The 6,256-nt window shown below is 41.3% G+C and overlaps 1 non-coding gene across 1 annotated transcript; it reads left to right on the forward strand.

The window, feature by feature from the left end:
• Positions 1-5,819: 5,819 nt before the first annotated feature.
• LOC123937674 lies at positions 5,820-5,953 on the forward strand. Its single transcript, XR_006817517.1, has one exon. It is a non-coding gene; the product is annotated as a U4 spliceosomal RNA (small nuclear RNA).
• Positions 5,954-6,256: the final 303 nt, after the last annotated feature.

The raw sequence follows: 6,256 nt of genomic DNA on the forward strand, positions 1-6,256 counted from the left end.
AATTGCTATTTATATATCATGAAGATTTTTTTTTTCTAAATTATTTTAGAGAGAGAGAGAGCATGCAAGCAAGTGGAGGGGGTGGATGGAGAGAATCTTCATGCAGACTCCCCACTGAGTGTGGAGCCCCATGCAGGGCTCAATGCTATGACCCTGAGGTCATGACTTGAGCCAAAAGCAAGAGTCAGACACTTAACTGACTGAGCCACTCAGGTACCCTGTGAAGAATATTCTTTGTGGCCATATATATATTGCTTTATATACATTAACACTAGTCTTAAAAACAGTTCTAAAAGATAGGTAGACCATCTTTTTAAAACTCACAAAACTGTGGTTTAAAGAGAGAATGGGACTTGCTTACATTCTGAGCCAGGATTCCATGGAGCCCCTCAAGATCAAGTCTATTTCTTTTCTCTCCATCAGCGTTTTTTTGTTTGTTTGTTTTGTTTTGTTTGTTTGTTTGTTTTTTAGATTTTATTTTTAAGAGGTACCTGGGTGGCTCAGTCATTAAGCATCTTCCTTCGGCTCAGGTCATGATCCCGGGGTCCTGGGTTTGGGCCCTACATTGGGCTCCCTGCTTAGCAGGGACTCTGTTTCTCCCTCTCTCTGCCTTTTCCCACACTTGTGTTCTCTCTCTCTCTCTTTATCAAATAAATAAGTAAAATCTTTTTAAAAGAGATTTTATTTTTGAGATGCCTGGGTGACTCAGTTGGTTAAGAAGGTGACTGGCTTAGGTCATGATCCCAGGGTCCTGGAATCGAGCCCTGCATCAGGCTCTCTGCTCAGCAGGGAGCCTGCTTCCCCCTCTCTGTCTGCCTGCCTCTCTGCCTACTTGTGATCTCTCTCTCTGTCAAACAAATAAATAAAATCTTAAAAAAACAGATTTTATCTTTAAGTAATCTGTACACCCAACATAGGGCTCAAACTTACTTGGTCAAGAGTTTCATATTCCACCAACTGAGCCAGCCAGGTGCCCACTCTCCATCAGTGGTTTCTAAACTGGCCTCCATGAAGATCTTGGGGCTGTCCTGCTTAAGGGGGTTTAGTTCACCTTGTCTTGACCCTTCCCTCTGGAACCACACTAGGGTTTACTTGTTTTGTTTGTTTATGCTCCTTATGACATATTGGGGGACTTAGAATCCAAGTACTCTTTCTTTCCCTGTGTCAAGGGAATAACTTAGTTGTTTCAACATGGAGTAGATCTTTGCCTTTCACAGAATGAGTCTTGAACATCTGTATCATTTGTGAGTGGCCCTGCAGTCATCTGGAGTTTGGCTGAAACACAAATTTGAATTTCAAGGGTTGAAAGGGAGATTAGGAGAAGTTAGTTAGCTAGTAAGAGAGCCTCCTTTAAAATAGGACCCTGGAACTCATCTTGGCTTTGTTGTTTATGGTAAGCTAAACAGATGGTATCAGCTTGGTTTTAGGTCAGAGATTAGCAGATTTTTTTCTATAAAGGGCCAGATAGTCAATAGTCCAGGTTTTGCAGCCTACGTGGTATCACTGTTGAATTTTCTTACTCTTCTCTTTTTCTAACCACTAAGAAAGGTAGAAATCAGTCTTTTCTGGAAGGAAGACCTTCAAAACAGTCCAAAGGGGCTGGACTTGACCTATGGTCATGGCTCATCCTATTTTAGGTAACACCATTCTTACTTTAAAGATTAGTATCATATCTCAGAGGGGGAAGTGAGGAATCTGGGTTAGGTTGCTCACATTGGCTCCCCAGTGCACTTGTTTTCAGCTATACCTTTTGTTATGGTCTATTTCTTAAAGGGTTTCCTTTCACATTCCTCAGAAACAATAACAAATTGTGTTTTTTTAAATCATCATTTTCCTTGAACTTCCTTCGATAAAAGACACATCCAAGGGAATGGCCCCATTTCTCAGACTGATGATGAAAACCTAATGCGAAACAGTACACAGAACACAGGTTAGTTATTAGAGTTCCGGTTTTGAGTTGTCAGGCAAAGAAGATGTCTCCAACAAACATCTCTTACCTTTGGAATAAAGTCATTTTTTTTTCATTTTGTCTTTTTTTTCTCTTTTTAAGATTTATCTGGCAGACAGAGACCACAAGTATGCAGAGAGGCAGGCAGAGAGAGAGGGGGAAGCAGGATCCCTGCAGAGCAGAGAGCCCAATGCGGGGCTCGATCCCAGGACCCTGAGATCATGACCTGAGCTGAAGGCAGAGGCTTAACCCACTGAGCCACTCAGGTGCCTCTGGAATAAAGTCATTTTTAAGTAAATTGCTTTCGGTGGACACATACTTTTGTTCACTGATTTTTAAAAACAAATTCAACGGTGGTCCCTCTGAATTCCAGACAAGAAGGCTCAGGCAGGAGCAGGAGAGGACACCTCTCCTTGAGACTTGTCTAAGCTTTGGAGTTTTTGTAGGTCACTTGTTCTTTCCCCTGAAAATGGGGATGAGATGATAGGGAATCGAAGCACCTTTCTGAACCTCATTTGCTTGTTCTGTTCTCTGTAAGCAGGAGACCCCATTGCTTAGTGGTTTGAAAGCTGGCTGGCTTGCACCTGCTTCTGGGCTCTGTATCACTCGACTGGTGTGTGTCTTGGGGCAAGTTACTTAGCCTAAATATCAGTGTTTTCTTCTATGCAAACTGAGACTGCAGTGGTATATGCATCTCTGTGGACCCCTGAGATAATACACAGAAAGCACTGAACAGCAAGTATGAAAAACTGTTGTTGCCACCCCCTTCTTCCCAACACCTACACAAGTTGTTTCGAGTCGTACTGTCTGCTGGACTTCCATATGTGGCCTCTTCCCTTTATTATCATTGTTTTGTTGTTGTTTTTAGATTTTCCTCACCGCCATGCTCTGTAGTCTCAAGACTAGACTGACCCTCTCTGTGCCCAGTCCCGAGGGGAGGAGAACAGACAAGAAAAGACAAGAACACATCAACTGAATGACTGAATGTCATCAGGCTATGGTAGGCATCCCAGAATGGCAAAATGGTTATAGGGAATGGGAAGATTGTTCTAGAAATAGCATTTCGATAGACGGGAGTTGGGTGAAAATTGTAAGAAGAGCAGTAAGAGGCATTTGGGTCCTGTAGATTCCGGAGCGGGGTTTCTCAGCCTGCCAAATCATAAGTGTCCTGTGGGGTGCCCTTGAATGCACAGATTCCTAGGCAGCAGTACAGAACTACTGAATTAGGGTGTGGAAGGGACAGCCTGGAATTGCTAGTTTTGTTTTGTTTTTTTAAGATTTTATTTATTTATTTGAGAGAGAGAGAGAGTGAGAGAGAGCATGAGAGGGGAGAAGGTCAGAGGGAAAAGCAGATTCCCCATGGAGCCGGAAGCCCGATGCCGGACTCCATCCCAGGACTCCGGGATCATGACCTGAGCCAAAGGCAGTTGCTTAACCAGCTGAGCCACCCAGGTGCCCTGGAATTGCTAGTTTTAGCAAGTCTCTCCAGTGATTCTTAAGATTTTAAGTTTTGAAAATATTGCCCTAAAGCAAATGGTAATGTAATCAGACAGAGATGGAATGAAAACTGCTCTCATTAACTCTCACAAGTAACAGCTGTCCCATCAGTTGTCAAGTGAAGCATGAGCTCAGATGCCCTTGGGTGTCTGAAAGCTATAGAATCCTGAAGAAGGTGCCTTTGCTCTTTGCCTCCCTGGGTGTGTAGAATCTCTTTCTCTGCATATTTGTAAGACTGTGGTTATCAATCCACACTGTGCATCAACATCACCTGAGGAACTTCAAAAATACTAATTCCTCGACTCTATTCCAGACTGATTAAATCAGAACCCATTCAAGTGGGTCTGCCCCATTTTTTTTTTAAGTTCCCAGTAATTCAGATGTGTGACCAGGATAAAGAGAGTTACTGCCCCAAATACCTTGTCTGTACCTCTTATATTCTAGTTATCACTTTTGTTTTCAAAATAAACTTTACTAAGTTATTTTACATGCAATCTGTTGTAGTTGTTTTCATACCCCAGTTATCTTCCAGGGGTTCGCACATACGCTCCCGGTTTGCACTGGCTTGGGGGATGAGCATAACCATGAGAAGAATAGGTGCTTGTTTTTCCCTCTCTGTGTTATGATTATACAAAGCTCAAGGTAGTGGCTTTCGAACTGTTTTTAAAAACAGAAAAGCCTTTTCCGCAGAATAAATGGAAGCCTGCTGAATAAGCCTGGTTCTTCCCATCCTCATAGTGGCTGCTGGGGCATTGCAGAAGTCCAGGCCGTGTGGAGCTTACCTTGAAAACCACTTTGGATAGGGACACAGGAAGCATTGAGATCCCACCAGAATCTCGTTTTGTGGAGAGTCATAGACTGTAGGAAATAGCACCTCTTATATATTTCACCTTTCAAGGGGAGAGTCCCACAGATGATGAATTGCTGTTCCCCTCTATCCTGTTTCCCGTTTTGTGGCTTCAAGAAGTTCTGAGAGGCATTTCAGTTTTGTTAAGTGATGACTAAAAATGCCATAACAATGAAACCATGAGGGCTTTTATGAAATCCAAACCTTGAAAAAGTAGGTTCCCAAATGGTTATGTCATGACATAACCTTTGAAAAATTTAAATGGCTGGATACTATGCCTCTTCCTCCTAATATATTGATTTTTTTACTTTAATCTTATACATTCAGATTGTTTTATTGATTTTCTAGGATACCAGGTACTTTGTTGCAAAAGAGTGTAATTATTCTCAAAGGTTAGGCAGCACCTATAAGCATGTCCTTTGGAAGGCTGGAAATATTAACACCAAAACCACATTAACTGAAGAAACAAGAGCCCCAGGGTTAGTAAAACCAATGTCAAAGAGGTTAATACTGCTTTGCCCAGCAGATTCACACACAGGCCTGTCAGCTTAATGGAGCAGGGCTCACAACTGTCACACTGAGAGAAAACAGAAACAACAGGTACATTTTAACTTGAATGTTTTGACCATAAAACGTATTGGTGAAGCAACTTTGTATTAATTGTCATTAACAGTGTAGCTTCTCTTTGTCCTTCCCACAAAGCTATGGGTAGGAGTCAATGAGTTCCTGTCAATAATGTTCTTTTACAACGATTTTGTTGTAGTTGCCGGTTGCAGTTACTTTAACATCTTTTATGTAACCATGTTGTCCCTTATTTTTCTGAGGCGTTGAGGCAACTGACTTTGTTTATGTTGATTTAGGAAAAGCTAGGGCCCGTGCTGGTATGACTAAGTACGACATTCATTGACCAGCCAATAAAAATCAAAATAGGAAAAAGAGGAAGTTACTTTTGTCAGATGTTGAATCAGACAATCAACTTTCTTTCGCAAACACAATGCAAATTATAGTCTGATTTCATGCTTTTTTTTTCTCACTTCCTCTGTCTTTAATATTTTTAAAAATGGAAGTTCAAAAAGGCATTTTATGTCCAATTTTAAGTTTTTTTTTATTTTTTATTTTTTTATTTTTTATTTTTTTATATTTTTTAAAGATTTTATTTATTTATTTGACAGAGAGAAATCACAAGAGAGGCAGACAGAGAGATAGGAAGGGAAGCAGGCTCTCCGCTGAGCAGAGAGCCTGATGCGGGACTCGATCCCAGGACCCTGAGATCATGACCTGAGCCGAAGGCAGCGGCTTAACCCACTGAGCCATAGTCCCAACATGACAATTTACTTTGTCTTCTTATCTCTGGTGTACAGGACTGCTTTCAATTTATATTCAATAATACTATTGATAATGGGAATCGCTATGGTTATGTGCCAAGTCTTATTTAAACATTTTACACATGGAGTTCTTTATATATGGAGGACCTATAATAGGGATAGTATTCATAATATTTGAAAATTATTTAAATTCATTTGTCCCAGCTTTGCGCAGTGGCAGTATCGTAGCCAATGAGGTTTATCCGAGGCGCGATTATTGCTAATTAAATTCATTTGTCCCTTAAATCTTTTTTTTTTTTAAGAGATTTCATTTATTTATTTGACAGATAGAGATCACAAGCAGGCAGAGAGGCAGGCAGAGGAGGAGGGAAGTAGGCTCCCCGCTGAGCAGAGAGCCCAATGTGGGGCTCCATCCGAGGACCCTGGGATCATGACCTACGCTGAAGGCAGAGGCTTTAACCCACTGAACCACCCAGGAGCCCAATGTCCCTTAAATCTTATTCCCCTTTAACTTCAATCTAAACAGAAGGCTAAACTATGAGGTTTGTTGCCCCAAGAAAGGAAAAGGTGATACCAGATAAAGCAAAAAAGTGACACTAAATTTCTTCACCATTTTAGGTCAGGGCAAAGGTCTTGAAA

This window comes from Meles meles, chromosome 2 (genome assembly GCF_922984935.1).
Source record: "Meles meles chromosome 2, mMelMel3.1 paternal haplotype, whole genome shotgun sequence".
NCBI classification, from domain to species: domain Eukaryota; kingdom Metazoa; phylum Chordata; class Mammalia; order Carnivora; family Mustelidae; genus Meles; species Meles meles.